Source organism: Calliopsis andreniformis, chromosome 1, assembly GCF_051401765.1.
Source record: "Calliopsis andreniformis isolate RMS-2024a chromosome 1, iyCalAndr_principal, whole genome shotgun sequence".
NCBI classification, from domain to species: domain Eukaryota; kingdom Metazoa; phylum Arthropoda; class Insecta; order Hymenoptera; family Andrenidae; genus Calliopsis; species Calliopsis andreniformis.
Genome location: NC_135062.1, coordinates 11,808,907 through 11,835,021, shown reverse-complemented (window position 1 = coordinate 11,835,021; position 26,115 = coordinate 11,808,907). Strand labels below are relative to the sequence as shown.

Below are 26,115 nucleotides of genomic sequence, written 5' to 3'. Positions count from 1 at the left end.
TTTATTCGAAACGTCTGTCTAAAGTGATTATTCTCGATAATCAAATTTTGCGTGAAGCTCGTATTATTTGGCGTATATTTTCGGTTTAAAATTACTGACGTCTACCACGAAACAATTATCCAAGCAGAAATCGCGATCTTTAACGTGTACTAAAAAAGAACGTACATATATGTACATAAGACGTAGATTACATCTATTAGAGACTTAAAAAAGCTCTGTCTGTTTAATATACGACTATTTAAACATTTCAGTATTCGTGTACACTGTTATTAAAGGACTTTAGATATATTAGAATCTCGATTAAACTGTCAATTAAACTTGAAATTCTAAATTCTATTTAAATCCCCATAAAAATAGAGTGTTCTATTAATTACTCTAAATTCAACGTGGACGATGTTAACATTTTCCAAGCGTTTCACCCTCATCAGGTATGAAACTTCTCCGACAGAAGGACAGTTCACGCCTTTACTCGACTTTCACGCGAAAGTTCGAATTGAAATATTAATTGATCCGCTGGATTGCAAGGCGAAGCTTACGTATGCATTTATGGATGCAGCCATCCGCTGATACGCGTATACATTTATGTATGTGGCTGCGTCTCTGCGTACAAGGGCTACCACTTACTCTGGCCGTCGTAAATAACTTCCCCCGTTGTTTGCATAATCAAACTCTCCCCAGCGAAACTGTATCGTTCGTTTCGGGCGTAAATGCGTCCTGTTGCAGCGTGTACCAGCACAAAGGTGATGACTTTTTAACCCTTTCACAACAAAGGGACACGTTTGTCCCATACGGTTAAAATACTCTCTTTGAATGAATTAGTTTAGAGTGTTCGTTGGAAACTTAATTTGGATTCAAGTGGTATAGTATTAGCAGTGTAAAATGTCCCAAGATTACTTGCAATTCTATTATGAACAAAATTATTAGTAATATCAGTCTGCTAAAAATAATGAAAGAAGATGCTTCTTGACACTGATGTTAAATCGATTTTGATTTTCAACATTTCCATGATGGTTATGAAAATCACAAATGGAGTAGGAATAATTATGAAATACTCAAAATAGAAATACAAGCTGTACCAAAAGTATACCAAATTGGAATCTAATATGGTGGAAGTATTCAGGTGGAAGCAGGAAACTGGTTTTTGGAATACTCCCAAAACACAATAACGATGTATCCTTAATTTGATCTATACACTTTCATAAAAATACTAAAAAAATACTGTCTTCTCTGTTCAAGTACCAAAATCAGAAAAAGGATGCAGACACTGTTGCAACACCCAGCTAATTATCTCAATTCGTTCTAGTTTATCTAGAACAGATGTCACGATTATAAACAAATGTGTCCCTTCGACACAACAGACCCCAAGCCTCTCTCTTTCAGCCACTCTAGAAGCTCTACTCCTAACAGAGTAAACACGTAAAAGTCTTCTGTTTGCAACGTCCAATCGTTTCCTCGCGCCTTCCCCCAAACTCTTTCTCGTAATTACGTATGTACATTTCTTTGTTCAATCGGTGAGCCCGACAGAGCGTGCAAACGAAGCGGGAGTCCGCGGAAGAACGAGAGGAATGATTTATTATGTTGTATGGCACGATGCCACGGGAGCGAGACCAGGACGCCTCACGAAGTGGAAGAATAATTTGCAAAAATGGAATTCTGTCGGGTGGTGGACGTTGACGAGCGCTGCCCGCGTTCCCGATGAAATACATAAGGCGGGGAATAATTGTGATTCGTTGTTCGGCGTGCTTGACGAATGAAATTCTGCGGTCGAAATAAAACTGCAACGTCGCGCGGCGCTCGTGCCAAAGCCTGGACCTCCCGTTCCCGCGATTTAATTATTTCGTTGCCCGCCGTTCCGACGCTGTCGTTCCCCTCGATTCGATAATGCGTTCCAGAATCGTTGATCGCCAATTTTCGTCCATGTTTGACCCTTTCGCTGCGGTCGACCTGTCCGCCATAACGCTCCCATTGAAGGAGACGCCGCGACAAAAGCGTGTACATCACGCCAGGACAGTTGCCAACGACTAAATTTACACCTCATTGAGCCACAATTGTTTAGACGGTTGTTCGAGAAAAAATGTCATATCTTATAGGGAACGATTATGTCCATCGTAGCGAAAGGGTTAAATTTCCTGGAAATTCTCGATTCTTAGGACCTGCCCTCGAGATCGCTATCGACATGGAAAAGGCGTGAACGAAACGCAAGGCGATGAGACACGATGTCACATTTTTCTTAGCTTCTCCCAGACCATCTCGCCACACGAAATTACAACAATTACCGCGGAACGGAGCCGTGTAATTTGCGGAGACGGCGATTCACTCGCGAAGCGTCGGTAGAGCTATCTCGCTTCCGAGAACCGTGTCACGATATACATAGATAAGAATATAAACGGCCTCGTGATATCATTTAAATTGCAAAGGCTAACCGGCTAATCTGATTCCCGCTTCCATCATTTCCTCGATCCGAACTTTCGCCCTGTTATTTAATAACGAGCTACTTCAGCTTGTCTTTTTATTTTCGATCTTTACGTCCTCGTGGAGGCCTTATGGTCTTCGTGGTTGTGGGCTTTTTATTGGTTCCCTGATGCAATCGACTTCTCATAAATTTCGGCTACGCGGAGCGACCTGGTTTAATTTGTAAATGACGAGTGTCTTCGAAGCTATTAATTTTAGTAAAACTGTTTTACATAAGAGAACGATTTCCAGAGGGACATTTGTGTAATTAATTTTCTTGTTAATGGATACATAGAGGACATGGGGAAGCCAGAATCCTTGTAACAGTAGGTACCTATAATGATTTCATATGATAATATACAGGATGATCTATTTAAATAAGGCTACCTACATATCTACTCCAATTGTGATGATATAAAAAATATTTACCATTCAAATTGGATGTAAAGTATTTTTCCTGTCATCACAGTTACAAAAACATATATTTATGTGGCCTCACTTAAATGGACCACCCTGTATTTATCGAGCCGTCATTCTCTACCTAATATTATTATATTCCATAGAATTAATCGTAAGTTTCTTCAGAGTACAGTTTCATACAAGTCTGACTCGTGCACTTTTAAGTATACCTTCTCTGCCTGTCACACACCATCGCTTAATGAGAGCTCAGTGGTCGGCAATTTAGAATAGTCACTCGTTTCATACGGGCAACAAAGGTAATAACATTACGAAAGAAACTTGCAGATGAATGAAATTAAAGAATCTTCAGCACTAAAGGCACCCCCTCTCCTCAGTCTCAAAGATTCTCTAATCCTCTGCTGAATACCTCGAAGTGGGTCACCTCTTAACTAGACTTTGCTAATTGAAAGTTGACTCTAAACCGCAACAAACGTCGCGAAATACGTCAGCGCGTGAACGATGATCGCGCAACGAGGTTAGCGTAGGTGGCAGCGGTTCGATACCGAGCACCGCCAGCTGGAGGCACGCGAGCCCGCAAGAAGGCGGACGCGAGTCCTCGCCGCTGAAATAATTAATCTCGAGGAACGGGAGGACTCCCCGCGAGATCCCACGACGCGACAATGTCACCGGAGGCAGTCGGTTACTTCTTTCGGGGCAAGTTGCCGAGGGAAAGTCCCGATATTGCTCGTTACCAGGGTCGCGTCATCATTTCCTGTCGGGACACCCGTTCAAGGAACTTCGCTCGTGTCCTCGGCGCCCCTCGCGGTGGATTTTCCATGCGGATCGGCATCGACGAGCCATTGTTAATAACGCTGTGGAAGCGAGCGTGTCGCCTCGAACTTCCTCGCTCTTCGAACAAGTATGAACGTCTCGCGGTATTTCAGCCTGGCATATTTAAGACGAGAGTAATTAGATCGACGTGAAAGTCAAGTGTATAATGAACGAGCTTTCAGTCCCCTTTTGCATTCTGAGATTATCGATTCGAGGACAACGCTCTCTGGTTCGAAGAAATTCGTGATTAATGGGTCATGATGTAGAGTTCACATTTTGGGGAAAGTATTGATCGTTGAGGTGTACTAGGTTGGTTGTATATTAGAGACTTGCGATTTGATGATGGCGACGAGGTTCTCATGTTCTGTAAAATCAAATATAGAGGTATGGATTTACTGTGATTTTGAATTTAGGAAGAATTCCAGGTTTTAGACTTGTTATATGTAAGAATTCCACGTTTTCGAGATGTCAGATTAATGAATTCCACCTTTCTGGCTTGTCACAGTTAAGAATTCCATCTTTCTGGCTCGCCACATTTCAGAATTCCACGTTTTCGTCTCGTAACCGTGTTCTCCTAGAGTTGCAATATAACCTCGTAATAATTATTTAGAGCAATCGAGTTATACTTGTTCTCCACTCTCACAGATCTCTAATAACAAATAGCAAATTGCGCTACCGCTATAGAAATTAATCTCCATCGCACGTTCCTCACGCTAAACACAATTTCTCTCTTCCTCTCAAAAACATATGAAATTATAGCAAACACTCAGCAATTATCTACGAACGAGCGGTACCCCACTTCCAAAATCAATTAACGCAACCGTCCCATTTCATTTCTCTCGCCTCTGGAGCGAAACAGAAGAAAGACAGGGCAATAATTCAAAGAAATATTAGACACAGCGTCGAGTTTCCAGTGAGTACATATCGCCTCCCCTTAGGAGCGAGCTCTTTTCCGCCTGAGCAATCGATTCGCGGGCTCATCTTTTCAGTTGGTATGCAGGGGAGCATTAAATTCAACGATAACACAGGCGAACGTGAAATATGTTTCGCGGGCGAATTACCCGAGGCGGGGTCTGCACATATCGAGTTCACGCGACCGAGATAAAACGTTCCTGCGCGCGATCCTCCGTCGCGTACGACGGAGGCGGAGAAGTTTCGGGGCGCGAGTCGCGGTGCAGCGGCCGCGATTATGCCCGCGCATGACAAATTTCGCCGATTAATTACGCGTCGAAAACACGAATAGTAATTAATACCGACCCCACCCCGCGCAATGAAAGGATACGAGAGCGAGGGGTTGCAGGCGCGCCGCGGGCCGCGACACGATGACGCGGCGCCCCCTTCTCGCTGAACTTATAGCACGGAAGGACGTGTAATTTCCTGGCTGGCAAAGCGACTTCGAGGCCCCTTCGTGCCCACCCACCCACGCTGTCCTCCGAGACGGCGAAACCGACCGACGAACCGTGGGATGGGTTAAAGGTGCGTTCCCAACGATTCAACACGTGGCACGAATTTCTGCTTTCTGGCCCTACGACCCCGCCCCTGACTCCGCCTGCCTCTCAGCACGGGCTGAAAGCGTTCCCTGCTAATTGACGCCGAGTCTGAGCGATTAACCCCTGAGCGAGGCATTTCTTCATTGGGAAGCTGACCCTTTCGTTTGGGGGATTAAAAAGGAGCAGTTGAGTGTTTCTTCGCTGAGTCGCGTGAGGATCTAGAGGAAAGTCAGCCGAAACTATATGGTCGAGTACAATCATATACCATGGTTTCTTTAGCTGTTTAAGGTTTAATTATCTTTTTGTAACACTTCACAACAGAAGTAACAGATTTTTCTAAACTGCCAGCCCCACAGCTCGCTGTTAAGTGAACACAGAAGCTTCACGCGATCGATATACTTTTCCAAATAATTGGATATTAGGAACAAAAGGCAGTTAGTTTAAAATAGGAATTTATTTCTAGTTTCAGGAGGTTAATATAAATGTAGGAGTTAGAGGATAATTATTGGAAACTTGCACTAAGTAATAAGGGAAATTTATTTATAGTATGAGTAACTGTTAGAACATTGGTAGGGAATACTACTTCATCGGGTATATTCGTCTTTCGCGAACAATTCCTCGGTAGCTTAAATTAGCTTCAATCAACCAATCGATCGAATCGACGTCATTATCTGGTTTTCTCGGAGAGGTATAAATACAACCCTCAGACCGTCAATATTTCAGATCCCTCCTCAGCCTCGTCGGGAACGGATCTTCTCCTGGGGGTTCTAGGCTGAGGACCTTAAGGGACAGGAGGATATCTCTGACCCTTTCTTCCCTTGCAGAGGGTGTACTCCCTGATCCTTGACCCATCCTTCAGAGGACCCCTCATTTTTTCTCCTCAGGCTTCTCTGAAAAAAATAATGGTCGTGCTTACAATTCCAGTTACACACTCTGTTAACAATTTATCCAATTATTTCTACGTCAGTAAATAATACTCTCAAATATTGAAGTTTATATTAACTCTGTACTCTGTACACTCGAAGGATTCCAAATTTGCATTGAACCGCGCCAGTGAAGCACAAAGAATTAATTAACATTCAACTGTTTGTCACATGTGACTGTTAAAACGCGTGTTGCAAAGTTTTTGGAGTACCTGTTGTCAGATTCTCTCTTGAGAAGAGGATCGTTGAAGAGGATATTAGTATCGTCATTAACGGCGAAGTTTCAATGATTTCGAAAGGCATCAGAAGGAAAAAACTCGAGCCTCTAGAGGTCCCTGTCAGGACCACTAATGCGACTCATCAACACTTGAATGGACTTCAGAAGCATGTCTCCCACAGTCTGCAAGCTCATTACTGGAAAACCAGACGCGACACTGTAGCGTGTGAGGGCTGTATTACGACAGGTCTGATCACAAACTAGATTTTTCTCCTTTATGAATATGTAATTTATTGCTGGGAAACGTGGCCAGACTTATAGCCGAGTTACAAAGTCAATTAATTCTTAGCAATCTTGCACCCTTCATCATCAGAATGTGTAACGATGTACTCCCATCGGCCGTTCCCCTCTCTCCCCCGAGGGGATGGTTCTTCCAGAAGCCAACGAGCTGATTAAGCGGTCGAGTGTGTACATCCGCGCGTCGTTCCTCGACTGTTGGCGCGCCAGGCCTCGTTTCTTCTAAATTAATGGTCCTCATGAATCAGACGCTATGCTCCAGCAAGCCCTGTCGCGGAACACATGGCGCGGCGGAACGAAATCACCGACGTTTCCTCGACTCGAAGGAAAAAAAAAACGAGCTCCTCGAATGATTTCTGTACAGTGGATCGGCGCGGAATTTTTCTTGCTCTCGTTCTTGCACGCGACTCCTCGGGAACGCGTGTCCCACTTACGTCGACACGACTCGTATCGCGGCTGAACTGTCATTCAACGATGGAAGTAGAATTTCAGTCTCTTGCTCGGTATAATCTCGTGACTTGTTGTTAGCAACGAGCTTGGAGAGTTAAAATACTGGGTTCAATTTTTGTAATTTTATATATTTTTTATTTTTGAAGAAGTGAGAGTGATGATAACAGAGACAGTAATTTAAAAAAAGTAGTATAGATATGTGTAGTGAGTTTGTGAACGTGCTTGGAAGATTTCAATGCAGGTTTCCTGATGTTATTCATTTTTTATTTTTGAAGTGTGAGTGATAGAAAAGCAGACGATAAAGATGAGTGTACACTGTGTTATAAAACAAACAAACAGAATTGAACTTTGTTATATTACATGTAGTGTAGATTCGCCTTAATTTAAAGAAATAGTCAGGGTAGTGAGTTTACAGTGAGTACCACAAAAATCCTGTTTATATTTTATATTAAATTGAGGTTTCTGATTTCAAGTGGATTAAAGTTCTGCATGTAAACAGGATCTCACAAGGGGTCCCTTCAGTGAGCCAGTGAGGTCTCCCAGGGATTTTTATGAAATTTCTAGGGATGAGTCTAGGGGTCTAATGATGACATTCTGTAGAATATCTCCTGCGAATGTACATTTTTCCATAAACAAAGCAGCTCCTTATACAAGGTAGTCCACCTAAATAAGACCACCCACATATCTATTCCAATTGTGTTGATATAAAACACATTTCACTTTTAACTTTGAAGAAAAAAACATTCCTTGCAGTAGATTGGTCCCACAATACCACTCAAATGGTATGTAAAACACTTTTTGTGTCATCACAGTCAGAAAAAGAGATATTTAGGTGGACCACCCTATACAACTACAAATGAACGATAATCTCATTACGAGTCAAGTTGAACCAATTTCTAATTCTTCCATTAAGCTACACGAAAGAATCTTAATGTCTTTTAATAGCACTGACTCCTGGCTTGGCATTCAAGGCTCCAAAACGGTAGAAAATCGCGAACAAGAATACAAAGAGGAGTCTTTCAGCGAAGAAGGGTAGACCAATTTTTTACCGTCGAATCGCGGAGCATACGGCGCGAGGAAAGGAATTAAAAGCAGGAAAGAGGCGGCGAGATTCACGGCGCCGTTTGTTTCTCCTTCCCGTTTGTCAAGCCCTCCCCAACAGCTATCGCGAAACTTTGAACCTTAAACTCCGCGCCGCGGAGAGTAATGCCTTCCGTCCCCCTAAATAGATATTAAAACCGATGCATCTTCGCCCTTCTGAACGCTCTTTCCTATCGATGATTCACTCCCACGAAAACAGCTGTCCCTGCACCCCTGCGAAACTCAACGACACTGCATCTAAAAGAAGCACCCTAGCCTCCAGGACCGCGGAAGACTTAGAGAGCCTCTAAGGCCAGATCAAGTTCCTGGAAGTTGGGAAGTAGCGCAGCGCCAAAATGTTACAAATTCTTCTCGCGTCGCAGAAGGTGCAGGGGGACCGTGGATCGGGCAACTTCTCCATTAAAGCCAGAAAATGCAACGACCCTCGCGAAACATTGAAATAGCGACGTTTCTGGGATCCGAGGAATTCTCGCGGTTAAGGAGACTCGAGATAAGGAGATCAGAGGAAGCCTCTTACTACAGTTTTAGCCGCGTGGAGACCGATGACCTCGATGTTAGCTCGTGCCTGGGAGACGTCTCGATCTTCTTTTAAATACGAATCGCCATTCATCGCTCGGGCCGCGTGAAAAAGCAACGAAAGGAGGGACGATGGGACGACAGTGGCGAGGGAGCGACGAGACACTCGTTCACGGTCGGACGTTCGACTTGCTACTAATCAGCGTAATTCCTAACTTGTAAAACACACAAGCTAGTTCCGTGGTCCTTAACGAGGTTATCCCTTGTTAAGCATCGAACCCTTGCTGGATACGCTGGCTCGTTCGTCGAGGGCTCGCAAAAAACCGAGCCAGTGTGTGCGATCGCACGTGTCATTCGCTTACGGGGATCGCCTGGCGGCTATTCCGCTTTCCTCTGTCGATGGAAATTTCGGCTACGAAAGCAATCGGTTACGCTGGGGACTCAGGACGATGGGAGAGTTTTAAATTTCAAATCCGTGGATCTGTTTGAAGCGGAGACATCCCATCACGATGGATGGCTGTTCGATTTGGGGAGGTGAAGAATGCGAGGCGATCCTTCTTATTTTTACGTGCTGCAGTAGCATAGATCTTTCAAAACTGTAGAATCATTTTATGACAGATTCGCTGTGAGGAGAAAGGATTTGGAGAAGGATTAAATTTGAGAACAATTTTTCAAAACTTTCAGAGTCTCAGATATTTCAAGCTTTTCAATTTTCGGATTTTTAGAACCTTCTGATCTTCGCGTAGGCGTAATTTAGATCTCCTTTCGCTGGTAGATTCTATAACAGTGGGTAATGCTTTCCTCTGTCGGGCCCGACATATCTCTTTGGTTATTATCTCGTCACTCATTTACGAAACCGATGAATGTGTTGCTTCGTACCAACAAGTACTTTGTTAAAGCTCCTTCACATTTTTATCTTCAAAGTGATTTGTATATTTATTCTAGTTTCTCTTCCCAAAACCTTGGAACTCTGTACTTTGCACTTGGGCTCTGAATGATGTCTGCTAGGGATTACGTGTTAGAGATCCATCCACAAAAACTAACATTACATACTAACTACACTGTTCAAACACGCAGCCGTATTATTTTCAGTAAAATATATTTAAATAAATGAATAGAAACGAAGAACGACAGAAATATTGCACTGTTCAGTACATTAACAATGTATGTTTATCAAAGTCTGTTTCACATTGCTGGATTCCGTGTGGCTAGAATTAAGAATACTTTTTTAACCAAAATTGAATCAAGCTTTTATTTGAGACAGTTCTCAGACCAGAAATCTGACTAATCTCGAACTTAGTACGACATTTTGTGTCTTAGTATACTGCAGGAGTAGTAATTTTATAGTACTGGGTGGATATACAAGACCATATCGAGCCTATTGTACTTGAAGAGACAGTTCACAAAAAGGACGTCGACGCTGGCGAAAGGCTCGACGATCTTAACTCGCGAGAGGAATCGCGGCTCTGGCCGTTTGTCGTTCACACTTAGCGGGGCTATTAACGCCGATGAAACCGCGGATAAACTTCTGTTGGACTCCGCGGGGGCGGTAATTAATTTCCAACGGCGCAGATATTCGCCATTCCCGTGGCTTTACTCCGTCCTAGCTGGTCTCGGTTTCGCCCCGTTTCTTTCCGTTATCCGGCTTTGTCGACCGCCTCGGGACACCCGACTGAATCGCCTCGTCGACTTAATTAAACGTCCAGAGTGGAATTGCGCCGGCACAGGAACCGAATTGGCGAAGAAAGAGGCCGCGAGACGCTTCGGTGGCTCGTGTCGAAGAGGCTGGCTCACCTGACGTCAGGTCAACTGTCGTGGAACAATTAGCCCAGGTTCATTGTTTAAATAAAAAGACGCTCTACTATGAGCACTGAAAATTTTAGAGTTCTGGAATGGAGGGATGAGTAGATTATATTGAGATTTTTTTGAGAGTCCATAGTCTAGATTCAAGTTCACCTGTATTTATTATTTGATGTGAACTGTTGTAGTATCTACGTAAAAATAGTCCCTAGATTTTGATAGTTTTTAATAAAGTACTGTATACACTACGGTGCATAAGTATTTGAACACTTTCATGTTATTGAAATATGTAAAATACACTAAATAAATATTCTATAATACTTATATTATCTCAGACAATAATATAAGATTGAAAAATAATACTGAGTATCGATTATATTTCCAGTAAATCAAAATATATATCAAAATATATATTTCCAATAGTATCAAAGTGTCTAAATACTTACGCACAGTAGTGTACACTATAGTGTATAGTGGATTTATAAATCCACATTTCTGTAGACACTGGAAGACACACCATACTCCCTCACAAAGTGCAAGAGTCTTACGTTATCCCATTCTCAGGTGGTAAGGGGAATTCGATCGTTCCCACCAGACAAGCAGAAAAAGTTGGTAGGTTAAGGGGTTAATTGCCGGGTCGTGAAATCCCAAATGAGTCCGATCGGCCGCCACCCACCGACAACAGCCAGCCCCCAGGTCCTGGAGCTTTCCCCAGCGCGGCGCGAACTTCACGGCGGTTTCATCGATCCTATCCGACCGCAGAGGCTGGACATTCTTTGCAGGTTCATCCCTGCCCGCAAACCAGACCGCGCCTCGTCGATCCTTTCCCGCTGCGTCCTCGGTCCTTGGCCCTTAGCCGCGGTCGGGACTGCGGTTGCGAGCCGTGCACAAGCAATCCACGAAATCACGGGCCGAAGCTTTGCCTACCCTCGTGAAAGAACCACCCAGGCACAGGGAGCAGCCTCCTAAGCCGATTTCCCGATACCTGCCGCTGGATCCTCGATACCTTCCCTCCTTTGCGCCACAAAGCGTCCCTGAACGCGAGCGCCTCGGGTGAGAGGGCTCTTTTTCCTACCCTGAGATCCTCGGGGATGCTTCGATGGGGGATGAAGAAGCGGATGGGCAGATCGCGGGAGGAAGGGACGGGGGTTAATATTGCTATTTGTGGAGTCGGGGAAGTTTACTTTTGCTTGGTCTTTTGGACAGTTTTGTGGCTTCTGGTGAAAGACAATATGGTTACTGTAGGGTGTTTAGTTTAACTGGAAAGGCTCTGATGGGTGTTGGCAGCATTTGTTTTAAATGTTAGCATTGTTAATGATGTTAACACTTGAAGGGTGGCTAGATAAACTGGGTGCCCTGTATGAGAGAAGTCTATCAAGATAGATACGAAAGAATAGATTATGAATTGATTTTTATAAAGATTCTTGAAATTAAGAACAGCTAGAGAAGTCTTCTATCATTTCTTCACGAATGAAGACTAATTTCTACTGATTTGGTCACTCGATAGAAGTTCTTACTGAAGGTAGCTTTCATTATAGTATCGTTAATACTTTGGGCAGCTCTGAGATGTCAGGGTCAGGTAGTTCTTGTACCATAGTTCATGTAGTAAGAGTATTCTTCTTTAGAAAATTATACAAGTGAGCTTCGGGTACAATAGAATATCTGTACAATTCGACTGCTCCTGGCAGAATGCTCTGACATAAATGCCCTGACCTCTTTCGTGGAACTCTGTAGGCCAGGTTCTCTTTGATCCCCTGGGTCCATAGTTTTATACTTGAGCCTCCATTAACCCAAGCATCTGTTGCCAGGATTGACTGAATCCATACAACAACTTTAGAGTAATCATGAACTTTCGTGGGTCAAGGATAGAAATAACTGAATATCGTTAGCTTGTTGCCATTCGCTTTCAGTCATTTTCTTGGGGAATTTTCGAGTATAAGAATGATAAAGTTAGAAGGATTTTAGGAACATGATGTAAAGATAGATATGCCTTAGACATAATTCTATTTTTCAGGAGACTATTTCCACCCCCAACCATCAGACACAATTAAGTACATCCCTTTTAGTAGAATATCTCCAGTCCCTTGACATTAAATACTTCAAGTCCATCAATTTTTAGTTGAAAGTCTTTATTTTAGTAAAATTCATCCAAAAATATCTCCTCGAAATAGGAACACCTCAACCCTTTGCCTCACAATTTCTCTCAGCCTCTGCCTCAGCCTCTCTCAATACCTGAACCACAATTTCTATCACAAACACGGCTTCTTATGACCCAACGAAATAAGTTGAAAAGTTTCTTAATAGAATGCTCCACTAAAACTCGAAATTTTGAAACAACTGGAATTTCTGCCCTCCATCAAACTTCCCGCAGCTTTCGGGAAGCAGGACAAAAGTCATCTAGAGTTAATCGAATCGCAGTTAGAAAAATGTCCGCGTGGATCGGTCGCGAAAGTTGTTCCATTATCGAAGCGACGGATTATCGAGATTGAAATTCTTGCTGCGCAGCCAGGGAAACAGTTCGCCGGTTGATCCTTCGAGAGCTCGACTGCCACTTCCGCCCCCGTCGACCGCGATGCCATTGTTTTACAAAACGGAATCCCGGAACTTTGACCCGGGCAACCAGCGCGCGCGCGGTGGACAGAGGCAGAGCTGGCCTGTGAAACGGCGGCCGTGTGTCATCCCTGAACTAAGCCGCTTTTATGGGGTTTTCTCGCTGGGGATACACGCTCCCGCGCTCGCGCGGCGCCAAACGACCCGCTGACACTGTAGAAACGCAACTGCATCTCGGCCAATGACACAGTGGCCCGAGCCCCGTCTTACACTCCATGAAACATCGAATTTTATCCGTCCCTCGGCTCGTTGGACTTTAAAATCCGAGCGCTGCTTGAAATTTAATTTCATTTCGCTTCCTCGAGACACGAGAACGATCCCGCACCGGTCGTATATTCTTAACACGGTGACTCGGCTACATCTGCTGCTGTGTATCCATTTCAGAAGAGAGAAACACCCAGCTTATATACTCTTATCCCCGCGTACTTTCGCGGGAGGATAGTGCGCGGACCTCTGATGTTATTTGTTGAATGCTGGGAATGGGTAGTGCAGATAATCTGGGACATGAGAATTATTGAAGTTACGTCTGTGGATGTTAGGCGGAACTTGGCGAGTCACGTATTTTTATTTCGTTATGGTTCTGTGTTTTAGACACGGTTTTTAAGAGGAGAAGGTCACTTGACTCTTGAGAGAAGCCTGAATAAGACAACGCTACTTCTCTTCCAAGGGTATGAGGATCTGTGTCTTGAAGAAACTTGCATTGTACAATATAAATAGTCAATGATCAGGAGTTTTAAAGAGGGATTCTACATGCTAACGTCAGACGAGAATTCGTTGTGTCTGACTTCGTACCTATTCTACTGATTTCTCTGTATCTGGTTTAAGCCTGATTCTACTGATTTCTCTGTGTCTGATTTGAGACCTATTCTACTGATTTCTCTGTGTCTGGCTTAAACCTGATTCTACTGATTTCTCTGTGTTCGATGTGGGACCTAATTTACTGATTTCTTTCTGTCTGACATTAGTCTGATTTTCCTTATTTCTCTGTGTCTGACATGGGACTTATTCTACTGATTTCTCTATGCTTCGCATGGGACCTACTCTACTGATTTTCCTAATATCTGACTTCAGTCTGATTCTACTAATTTCTCCAATAGAAAAATACCATAAAAACCATAATAAACATCAAGCTTCACTTGAAATATCTAACAATAACTATCTCAATTAACTAACATCGTTACACAATCCACTGAACTGTCATAATTACACCAGACCGAAGATATCGATTCATAGACAGTTCTTGAGAAAGAGGATAATAAACTTCCATAGAAAACAGATTTAGCACGGAGAACATGTCGATTGCAATATTTATGGAACGAATGGGCGAAAAGAGACACGGTAACCGATAGGACCGCGGGATCCAGGTTGACGAGCGAGGATCGCGGTCGCCGAACGTGGAAATCAAATCCATAACATTCCCTGATTGAAACTACAAAAGGAGAAGCTCATCGTTGAGAATCGAGTTTTCGGCTTTAGCCCGTTAGCGGTTAATATCCGGGAGCGTGTAAAAGAGCGACGACGAAAACGCGAACCGGTAATTTCGCGCCGGGGGAATCATTTCGAGCGGCGCTTTCGCGAACTTCGTTAACCCTTTGCGACCTGGATCCGTGTTTCTGCAGTCTCGGCGTCGGGAAATTTCAATTAATTTCATGCACGTTTACAATAGGTATTCTTGTACCCGCCTTATCATCTTCACGCAGTTATATTCGATTTTATTCCTTGCTGTATCATAACTAGTGCTTGCACTAATGCTCAGAATTGTGAACGTGTTTAGGGAGTTTCTTACAGATATTCGAATTAACGAACATTTAACTCTTTCTTTAATCTTCAAATATTCAAATGTTTTAATATGTAGGATTAAGGAAATTCAAATTTTGAATTTAAATTCAACTTTCCAGTTTTTTTGATTTTCAAATATTCAAATTTTTAAATGAGTAGAAATTCAAATTTTGAGTTTCTTTAATTTTCAATAATCCAATTCTTCACATACTTATGCAGAATTGAAGAAATTTATCTTTTGAACTTCTGTAATTTTCGAAATCTCATAACAGGTTATCTCAATAATCAGAACGCCCTCTAAAATCTCCAAATACGTACATAATTTAAAATTCCTCTCAAAGGCTACGTCCCCCGAATCCTCACCAACCGAGAAGACAGTTTCAGTGGCAGAAAAAAATGTCTGGACGAGACCAAGATCAGTGTTAATCAAATCCCCAGGCGGGTAAAAAGGCTGGAGAAGTTTCGCAATACGATTAACGCTTACCAGGGCTCTTCAGCGTTTAGCGAAAGCTGTTCTCTGACTCTGAAACGGACCGAGAACGGAATTCAAATTCTATTCAGCGACGAGGCCGAGGGGAGCTGAAGAAAAGAAGCGGAATCTGGCGCTAGTCGACCGTGATAAGATCCGTAACTTCGTTTTCGGGGTGAGAGAGCAAAGTTCGTGCCGAGAGAACTCTTAACGAGGGAAGATCGAGAAGAGCGTCGGCGCACGTTCCGCCGCGGACATCGAGACTCGCGAACGCGACAATTTGATCAACTTGACATCAGACGAAGCGAGAAAAGCTTCGTAGCTATGCCCGAGTTGAGAGGTCAGAGGTCACGGGGCTAGAATCATTGATACTCAAACCGGTCTAAAATTTTTTACATGTGACTTTATCTAGGTACAGATGACATTCAAGTGATAGATACGTTCAGGGACGAACGTGGGAAGATATTGAAGTAAACAGTCAGATTTTCATGAGCCATCCAAGTCTACGTATATCTACTTAACTCGACTACAGACAAATATTCCCCGAATATTATTTTCAATGACCCATACATTAATTTGCTTCATCAAATCCTGCTGCATTTCGAGGCCAGCCAAACTCTAAACTCCAAACTCAAAACCTTCAAGCAACACTTCTCCACTCAATTATCAAGACAGAACAGTAACCAGCCATTCCTATGTATCGCGCGATTAGAGCGTATTGGGGAAGCAGAGTACAGTAAATCTGGCGGTCAATGGTCCAAGAAATTCCAATTCCCGATTGGTTGCAATTACTAAACTAGGCACTCATTCCTAGAACATTATTTTCAATAACCCATACATTAATTTGCTCCATCAAATTCTGCTGCATTTCGAGGCCACCTCTCAACTCTGAACTCCAAACCTTCAAGCGACACTTCTCCATTGAATTACCAAGACAGAACAGTAACCAGCCATTCCTACCTATCGCGCGATTAGAGCCTATTGGGGAAGCAGAGTGCGGTAAATCTGGCGGTCAGTGGTCCAAGAAATTCCAATTCCCGATTGGTTGCAATTACTAAACTAGACACTCATTCCTAGAACATTATTTTCAATAACCCATATATTCATTTGCTCCATCAAATCCTGCTGCATTTTGAGGCCAGCCAAACTCTCAACTCTGAACTCCAAACCTTCAAGCGACACTTCTCCATTGAATTACCAAGACAGAACAGTAGCCAGCCATTCCTACGTATCGCGCGATTAGAGCCTATTGGGGAAGCAGAGTGCGGTAAATCTGGCGGTCAGTGGTCCAAGAATTCCAATTCGCGATTGGTCGTGCAGCACCGTATCCGAGGGTCGTTGCGGGTCCTTTAACGTTCGCCAGTCGCAGCGGCGAGACACTAAGAGAATTAGTCCACCGCCGTTCGCGGCAATCCCGTGCCCGATTCAGCCGCGAAACGGCGGCGCCGAAAGGGCGGTGTAATTAAGGTTCGAGCCCCGTATCCGTCGCGACGGTTCCCGAGCCGTTCGAACGGAATAAAATAATAATTCGCGGCACGTGCGCGGCCGCGAGTCTCCCCTGTCCCTTAAAGATAATGGACGGAGCGTCGGGCCAGAAGTTTTTACCTGAGAGAGGGAATCCATTCTGCGGCTCGTTAACAAAAACCCGATGAACCCAGGCCGAAGTTCGTTAACGAAGCCAGCGAGTACGACAAGTACGTAAACTCTGAAAGGCGCTGCAGCCGCGCAGAAAATAATGACGTGGGAGTGGTGAGGAGAAGTGATTTCCGGCGGAGCCACGAGAGACGAATTTAATTCGCTGCAATTATGCAGCCCGCCGAGTCTTTCTCGCTTCCTCTGTCTCTCCTCTTCTCGCTGACTTCTGCCGCGAAGAAGATGCTCGTCCTCGTCCCCCTACCCTCCGCGGTCTCCTCGGGTCCTCCACGCTCGAGGATCGAGTCGATACGCGCCGCGGCGATGGTTCCTCGCGCGCCCTCCTGGGTAGAAACGTGCGACTGGTTTTTCTCCTCTGACCTGGAAGGCTGCTCGATCCACGAGGAGGGACGGAGGAATCGTGCCCAGGAGTGTGGACCTAATTGCACACGGTCATACTTCCGCTCACGTTCGGCCGCTGTCTCGTTAGTTCGTTCTTAAACTCGGATTAGCTGGCGGTCCTCTATGCTGGGATGGAGGGCGATTTGGTTATTCTGCTGGGGAGTAATTCAAACTGCTGGGGAAGATGGCGGTTGGGAATTGGGATTCTTGGGAGGATTCTTCTTGCTGAAGTGTGATTTAGAGGGAATTCGTTCTCGTATCACGTGGGAACGTCTTGGAAACGTCTTCGAGACTTTAGGTGAAGTCTTGATAATGTCCAGAAGACGTCTAGTAGGGTCTTGAATATTTCTAAAAGACGTCTTTGAAATGTACAGAATTATAAATCAGTGTCTTTAGGACGTCTTGAAAGACACTCATATAATATTTTAAAGATGTTTAAATTAAGTCTATAAGATGGTTAGACAAAAATTAGACGCCTTTAAGACGTCTAAATTACGTCTATAAAGTTGGGTCAACACTGTACTACATATAACATAGTTATAAACCTTTTAGAGAACAGAAGAGAGACATATATATAGCATCTCTCTATTCTCTTTTCTAAAAAGCTATATAACTTTGTTATATAACATGTAGTATAGACATAGGTTAAGACTTTCATTTACTTATAACAGTGCTGCTTTTATAAGCTGCACAACTCTGTCAACTCTTTTAACTGTAATATAATATCTTACAGATATGGTTTCAAGACTTCAGCCTTTGAGAAAATATTAAAAGGAAATTAATTTTTTATGGAGGTCTAGATGAAAAGACTCACCACTTTGTGAAAGCCTAAGGAAATAAGCAAATTTAATACTTTTTATTGAGACAGGTATTGATGGAAAGCCCTCATGATTTTTTTAGAAGTTGTTAAGCAACGAAAACCCGCTGGGTCAAAAGCACTCATCAGATGAAAAACCCGGTTTCGAGAAAAACGCGTTTAAACTTTCAAGTGAGCATTACTCTAAATATAGCGTACAGTTCTCTCCACTGCTGTAACTTCGTCAATTATTCGAATTTTAAAAAATACCCGCACCACAATATTCCACAGATGTGAAACTTAAAAAGACAGTAGAAAAATTCTTCGTTTTTTGAAAACTGACAAATTATTATATCCCCTTAACGAGTTCCTGAAAGATAGCAAATTAGTGGTCTCTTCTTTAGCCATGACAAAGTATTAACAAATTGGATTAACCGCTTCGCTGTCGATTATTTTGCCAAGCAGCCACGCTGAAGCCATAAATTTAATTAAGTCACAAAAGAGCGATGCTCTTCTATAATGACTTATTTATTATTCAATATCTTTTAACCTGTCGACGCTGCTGACATGTACCTACATTGCTATTCTGAAGAACTTCAAGCGTTGTAAATCTCACTTATATTAATGTGAAGATCCGTCACCCGTCACATTAATGTCGCTTAACTATATCAGTTGCAGGATTGAAGTGACGTGACAAATATAACGATTAATGTGATAAAATACAAATGCAGATTGTAAAATGAGAATGCCAGTTCGACAGAAATGGCAGATCTACAAGGATGTAATGCAATAGACTCTGGCTGAAATGTACCTGTTGTCGTTCACGTTCGAGAATGGCTAAAAACGATAATTCGTTAATTAACGATTTTTCTGGCTGTTCTTGAAACATTCACGCGGGGCATGTTTCGTTATTGCATTCAACTCGTCGTGGAAAGAGTTTATAAAATCGATAAATATTTCAGCCAGTCTGTTCACCAAAATATCGTTGAATACCGTACATTTAGAAAATATTGAATTATGCGTAAATGCGTACAAATTCTATACGATTTCATACGAATCCCAAATTTGTGTATATTTTCGCCGCGATCATTTGCGCGAATATAAAACTCCCCTGGCGCAGAGCATTTTGTGAAATTATTCGAGCGCTGGCAACGCGAGCATTACCTGTTTAAATACTGTTTTAAACGCGAAAACAGTCGCGCCAATTCCAATTCGCTTTTATTTTGTTTCGATGGAATGATTATTCGCGCTGGAAAAAGAATGCTCGATGATGTGCTGGTGAAAAGTAAGTTACGCCTGAAAAATTGCTCAAATTCAATAGATTTTACAGCGAATGATTTTTGTAACACAATGATTCGCAAGGTGGATATTGAATGATACAAAAAGCTCTCCATGCTTCGACTACGCTTGTTTCAAGCTGATACTCAATTTTTCCAATTTTCCAAAATACATCGTTCAATAGAACTCCCGGAAATCTGAATACAGATCTTCTCTTCAACGTTTAAGGATATCTATGCTGATAATTATGAAACTGGTCTAAGTAAAAAATCCAAGAAAGATTGAATTTATCATTTACTTGGTGCCACTTCCCTGATGCTACAAAGTAAACGATAAGCTCAACTTTTACAGATAAATTCAATAACACAGTGACCTGAAATTTGAAGCATCTACGATGCCTATTATCGATAAGCTTCTTTACATGTCTGACTCAGCCCACTTTCACAACTAGCAGTACAAGTCAATCCCCCAGCAAATCTCAAATTTCTCACAGCCTCTGTGCATACTCTGAAAGCCATTGAACGTTTGCCTCTCCCAGACGCTTTACCAGCGCGCCAGTGCGAGGACAAGACAGCGTTCGACAAAATCCCGTGAATCGCTCGAAGTTCCTTCGAGTTTCGCCCTGAAGTTTCCCTCAGCGCGGGCGATAAGCAAAATGGAGCAGGGCGAACAACAAATTGCCGCAATAAGCGGCCGACAAAGTATCGCCGGGGGCCCATAAAGATTTCAGCCTAGCTGGAAGCTGCTGCCTCTCCGTGAGGCTGCCGCGAGAGGGTAGAACGAGCGGGTGGATCGGGATCGGGTTTACGAGGAGGTCCGCGAGCGGCTCGAATCGTCGCGATCGTAATTCGCCTCGGACGTGGTGCCCGTATTCTGCATTACATCGTGTTCCGATCCTCGGGCGAAATACGAGCGACGAGAGGTCGAGAAAGAGAGGGAGAGGGTGCGTGGGAGGCTGAGAGAGAGGAGAGAGTGACACAAAGAGAAAGAGAGAGGGTGCGTGAGAGGGTGAGAAAGAGAGTGATACAGAGAGAGAAGTCGAGAGAGAGAGTGATACAGAGAGAGAAGTCGAGAGAGAGAGAGAGAGGGTGCATGAGAGGGTGAGAGAGAGAGTGACACAGAGAGAAAGATATATTGAGTGAAAGAGAGAGAGAGGAAGAGAGATCGAGAGAGAGTGTGTGGATGAGCGTGAGAGAGTGACACAGGAAGGGTGAAAGAGAGAGAGCAGGTTGGAGGAGCAAGATCACAGCTGAAACGGGCACGCGATCCAGACGCCGAAATCAGCTTACGCCTATGGCAACAAATCTGACTTTGCAGATCGAGCGTCACAGGCTGAATGCCCCGATTTACAGCAAATATTCGCCAAGTGCCTCGGCTACTTTCGCAGATATTCGAGCGCGGGAGTGGGTACCGGGTGCCCTGCTGGAAAAGCGCTCGTATATCCCGCGAGGATCCTCGAAAACGCTGGACCCTCGCGCAGAACCGTCTGAAATATTCGGCAAGAATATTTTCATCGGGCTATATTCGGCGAACCGCCCACCCTCCTCCCTATCATTCCAGATCGAAATATCGATGCCACGCTCGTGGATCGTGGGAATACCATTTCACGGGGGCAGGGGAAGGGAGGGAGAGAGGGAACTGTTTTATCGCTGCGCCGTATTCCCGATGGAATTGCGCCCGCGGCGCGTGTTCGCGCGAAAGCCTGATCTCTGGACTGTGCAGATTTGCTCGTAATTCACTGAGCGGGGAACGCGGACTTTTTCGGCCGCGACGAAAGTAATGGTAAAGGTAACGATGTGGCGCTGCTTTCAGTTCTGGATTCTGGATGCAGCGGGGCGGAGGAATGATGCATGCATAAATAGAGGGTGCTCGAGGGATGAATCTGTGGGTTGAAATAGAACGAAAGTTAAGAATAACTAAATTGCGCTAAAGGTTTGCCTTTGGAGTTATTGAGGGATGAGGGTACGCCTGCAATTTGGAGGACATGTGTCTGAAAGGGACTTGCTCTACTGATTTTACTGTGTCTGACTTGAGGCTTATTCTACTGACTTCGCTATGTTCGACTAGGGACTTATTCTACTGATCTCGTTACATCTGGCTTGAGGATTGTTCTACTCGCTTTACTGTGTCTGACTTGAGACTTATTCTACTTACTCGATTGTGTCTGATTTGAAGCTTATTCTACTGAACTTCCTGTGTCTGACTTGAGCCTTCTACTACTGACCGCAATTCGTTTCACTTGAGGCTTCTTCTACTTATTTCACAGTGGTTGACTTGAGGCTTCTTCTACTTACTTCACTGTGTCTTACTTGAGGTTTGTTCTACTGGCTTCTTTGTGACTACTCTGTGTCTCCGTGCTACTTTAGTCCATCAAATCACACCTTTTTCCACGTACCTAGTCTCTTCTACCAAAATTCTGAGACGTGCAAACAGATAATAATCGTAGGAAGTCAAACCACCTGTGACAGTGATTCTCCTAGTGCCCAAAAATTCTCCTTCCACCGACACAAAGTGTCTAAACTCTTCCCGCACAAAGTGATCGAGGTTTCCAGAAGAGAAAAACATCTACCCAGACACTGTCGCCAGACAAAGGGGATAGAGGAAAAGACGCTGGTGGTCGTGTGCGAAGCTGGCCCACTTTATTTCCTAGAAAATAAACCCGAAATAGAATTTGACGGTATCCGGAGTTATTATAAAATGAAGAAAGCACGGCGGGTACAAAACAAGCAGAGGAAACGCGCGGGGCGGAGGGACAAAAGGGGGAAAAAAGCGAATCCGGTTTGTGGGACAGCGGACGCGACAGTGGTGGTGCAAAAGGACGAAACAAGAAGGATCGAATAAGCGAGAAGTAAGGCGCGAAAGCGAGTCCCTGCAAAAGCCGCAGGGAGAAACAGGGCTGCGGGCGAAATAATTTAATGCGCCTTTCGGCGGCGTTAAAAAGGAAAACAAAGTCGGGGCTGGCCTTGTCGAGGGTCTCCCTTCGAGGGAAAAGCTTTTTATTCGTGGGAAGCCGTCCACGTCCCATTGACGCAGCGAAAATATTATCAAAATTCACCATGCATTGTACTCTTGGACCATGAGATGGTGACAGTGGCCTCTAATTTGCTGTAGGAAATAGATCTGCCTTCTTCTCATCTATCTTACTTCGTTATCGCTCAGTTCACCTCTCTGGCAAGTTTATGTTCACACAGATCAAGTTCCTTGAATTCAAGTGATCATACAAAAATAATAAAAATGACAATGAAAGGAGTGATGAATTTTTGACAGCTACCTTGATAAAGCTTTCTTAATAACTAACTCATAAAAAATTAATTCACATACAATCTAGAACCATTTAAATTAAATACAACTAATTCACGTACAATCGTGTACATTTCGTAAGCACCAACTACCCTGTATTACCCTCACGCGACGAAGTAAGGGATAAACTCGTCATGTACGAGCACTCCATTTGAACGCGTGGTTCATCGAATTCCCCACGGAATTTATCGGATTTCCGTGGCAATCGATAGCGCGGGACCCTTGACCAGAAGCGCTGAGACAATGCCAGGAGGAGTCGGACTTCCGATTACCTCTAAAGGAGACAAAGGGAAAAGGAACGGTAACAGAATAGACCTTGAGAAAGGGGAAGGAATTTAGGCGAGAAAAAGGAACAGGGGAAGAAAGAGATCGGCGGAGATCGCGGAGGCGGCGAGATTTATCGGGCGCTGTTAAAAAGTTGCGGTGGCGTCGCTCGACCCTTCGAGAGATCCCCCTGCCCACGAAGACGGTGGCCTGCGAGTCGAAGCGAGTAGCGCCGCGCAAAAGGGATTCCCCGAGATTAACCCCCCGGACAGATAAGGGATCCTGGGCGTCGATAAGCCCAGTCGAGGCAACGTCCATCGGTCTTGCGACGTCCCGTATCAGTTTCCTGGCCTGGCTGGTCGAAACCACGGCGCCGATGCATTTGTCGATGACTTCCTCGCGCGAGAAGAAGCCCGAAGACGGTGGAAATGGATAGACACGGGCTGGGGAACGTTGTTCTTACGACTGGTGCTCGATCCCCTCCAACGCACGCGATACCTTCCCACGCTACTCGAACTTCGCTGATAAACGACCCAGAGAATATGACTGGGAACACTTGCGTCGTGACAAAGGGGAGATGTCAATGGGAACGGATTTCCACGAGGGGAACTCGATCTTGGAAGGGGCTGAGGCGTGATTCGTGCATTAAGGAATTTAAGGAACTACGATCTTAGGATAGAGTAAATATTGTCTGGTTTCAATTTTGTATATGTTCTGTGATAATATCGTGAAGAAGATAGAGTAGTTTTATTATCTAGTATTGTGGCTTATTCTACTGATTTCTCTGTGTCTGACTTGGAACTTCTACTAATTTCTCTGTGTCTGTCTTCGGTCTTACTCTACTGATGTTTCTGTGTCTGACTTGGGATTTATTCTACTGATTCTCTGTGCCTGGTATGGGATCTCTTCTATTGACTTCTCTGTCTTAAACCTGATTTCTCTGTGTCTGCCGCAAGCCTGTTTCTACTGATTCCTCTGTGTCTAACTTGAGACCTATTCTTCTGATTTCTCTGTGTCTGTCTTAGGATTATTCTACTGATGACATCTTGTCTGATCAGGCTAGTTCATGTCAGCATCAGAGTAAGTCCTAAATTAGACAGATTTCGCTTGAATTTTAAGCGTTTCAGTACAATTAGCTACTGATGTTAGAACACCCTTTCCAAACACACATGCTGTAATCGAGCAAGTGTCCCAATACTTTTGATCGAGGGTGTACGTGTAAATTAGTGCCTCGAGTGTCCCGTCGATACGAAATTCGCAGCGCCACGAGGCCCCCAAGAAAAAGAACACGATAGACGGTACAGGATCAGCAACAGACATACCAACAGCCTCTAATTCCGCTGGGACCGATATCTTTATTACCAGGGCCAGCGATAAATCAGCGGTTATCGTTGTCGCCGCGGCGGCGTTTGCGCCAAAAATCAAGATCAAACTCGGCTCCGCGAGGGAGGCGACGCGAAAATTGCTTCAGGCTGATAAATGCCCAGCCCTGGTAGCGTGATCGATAGCAAAAACTACTCGACAGCCAGTTAGTCCGTGGGACAATTCTCGTATCTCGTCGCGCTAACAAATCACGACCTCCTTTTGTCCGCGTCGTCGTGACGGCGCGTCCTCTCCCTCGACAATGTAGATATTGCTCGAGCACGCCGAGGATTGCGGCTTTGTCGTGGAACTCAAATCCTTAGAGCAATTGGGAAGTGGGGGAGTGGTTTGACGTAACCAGTGCAAACTTCGCGCGGCCTTCGTCCGACAAAGTTACACTTCCGGAATTGTGTCGGTCTAATCTGACGCAGAACTAAGGGGGGGTCAACTTCCTGCTATTCTACGCGAATACGATAGTGTTCTTCGAGTTACTGGCTACGGAACCGACTGATAGAATATGGGTTCCTAGATCTGGCTAAAGGTATCAGGATTCCTGGGGAATCCCAAGAGGGAGCTAAAAAGTGTCTACGAAGTTTTCAATTTCAATTTCTCTTATACAGGGTGTTTCATGACATGTGGGACCTGAAACGTACAACCAATTCACAAAACTTAGAATCAACCCAAAATACACGCGTGACGGTGTGGAGAATTTTGCGAGAATAGAACATTTATTATATCTCATAAACAAAGACAGATAGGATACGTGTTTGTATGACTTTTTTCATCGCTTTAGGCATGTAATCAACTCCCAAAGTGGCTCCCACATGTTATCAAACACCTTGTATAAGTAATTGGCATAGATTGTCAATAATTAAGAAGATTATTAATTGTATTTAAGAAGGAAATATCGCGTCTGTTTTCTTCAAGAGTCAGAGATTAAAATAACACGCCAAGCTTTCTAGAGTGAACGTCTTTGATAAGGTAAAGAGATCAAGAAACCCTTTGCTCTTCCTCGGAGTAAGTCTACCCTGTTGTCAATTATCCAGGAGTCCGCTACGACCGACGGACAGCTGAGCTTACGTCGCAATTGGAATCAAGCTTGTAGCGGGATACGAATTTTCATGGAGAATGCTCTACCCTCGTCAACGCGGGACATTGAGTCTCGACGTAAAAGTCACGTCCCAGAAAATCACTCAGACGACTCCAAAATTGGACGAGAAGATAATGTACAGTCTGTGGGGTATATTAAATTTATGGGGCGTTCTCAGTACGTATCTCTTTGTGTATACTCTACTGAAACACGAGGGAATTGAAAAGTTCTGAGCAGTGGAATTGGATTTCATTTAATTTAGAGACAGACATCAGAATTTTTTTCATCAGAATGGTTAGAGAAATTTGAAAAGTTTTAACAAGTTAAATTGTGGAATATGTGGAGTAGCATTTAGGTTTCATGGCTTTAGGGATATTAATATTGAAATCTGTTTCTCATCTACATAGTTATATAATCCCATGTGGAGGGATCTTTCACATTATTCGACTAATATTCATTCCACTTGAGATGGATCATCGTTAGCTATTTCTTCTCAACGTTCAACTAAGTTCGAAGCTTACTTTTTCTACACTTCTTTCTTTTACGACTCTCATGTAACTCTAAGACTTCCTTTCTTTCGAAGTTTCTTCTTTTTAATAATTTCATAGCGGCTGATATTTTTAATGCCATGGCACTCATATGTCTTTTATGTGACTTT

The 26,115-nt window shown here is 43.8% G+C and overlaps 1 protein-coding gene and 1 long non-coding RNA gene across 4 annotated transcripts in view; one reads left to right on the top strand and one right to left on the bottom strand.

Moving 5' to 3' along the window:
* LOC143181646 (uncharacterized) overlaps window positions 1-26,115 on the top strand; it is a 222,409-nt gene that overhangs the window by 55,541 nt on the left and 140,753 nt on the right. The window lies entirely within an intron of this gene.
* The window catches only part of LOC143181706 (uncharacterized), a 203,523-nt gene continuing 183,120 nt past the window's right edge, over window positions 5,713-26,115 (bottom strand). Inside the window, exon 3 of one of the 3 annotated variants that reach the window (XR_013002327.1) lies at window positions 5,713-6,061. This is a non-coding gene — a long non-coding RNA (uncharacterized LOC143181706). The remainder of the gene's footprint in view (window positions 6,062-26,115) is intronic. The other 2 variants (XR_013002330.1, XR_013002329.1) reach the window with 2 other exon arrangements.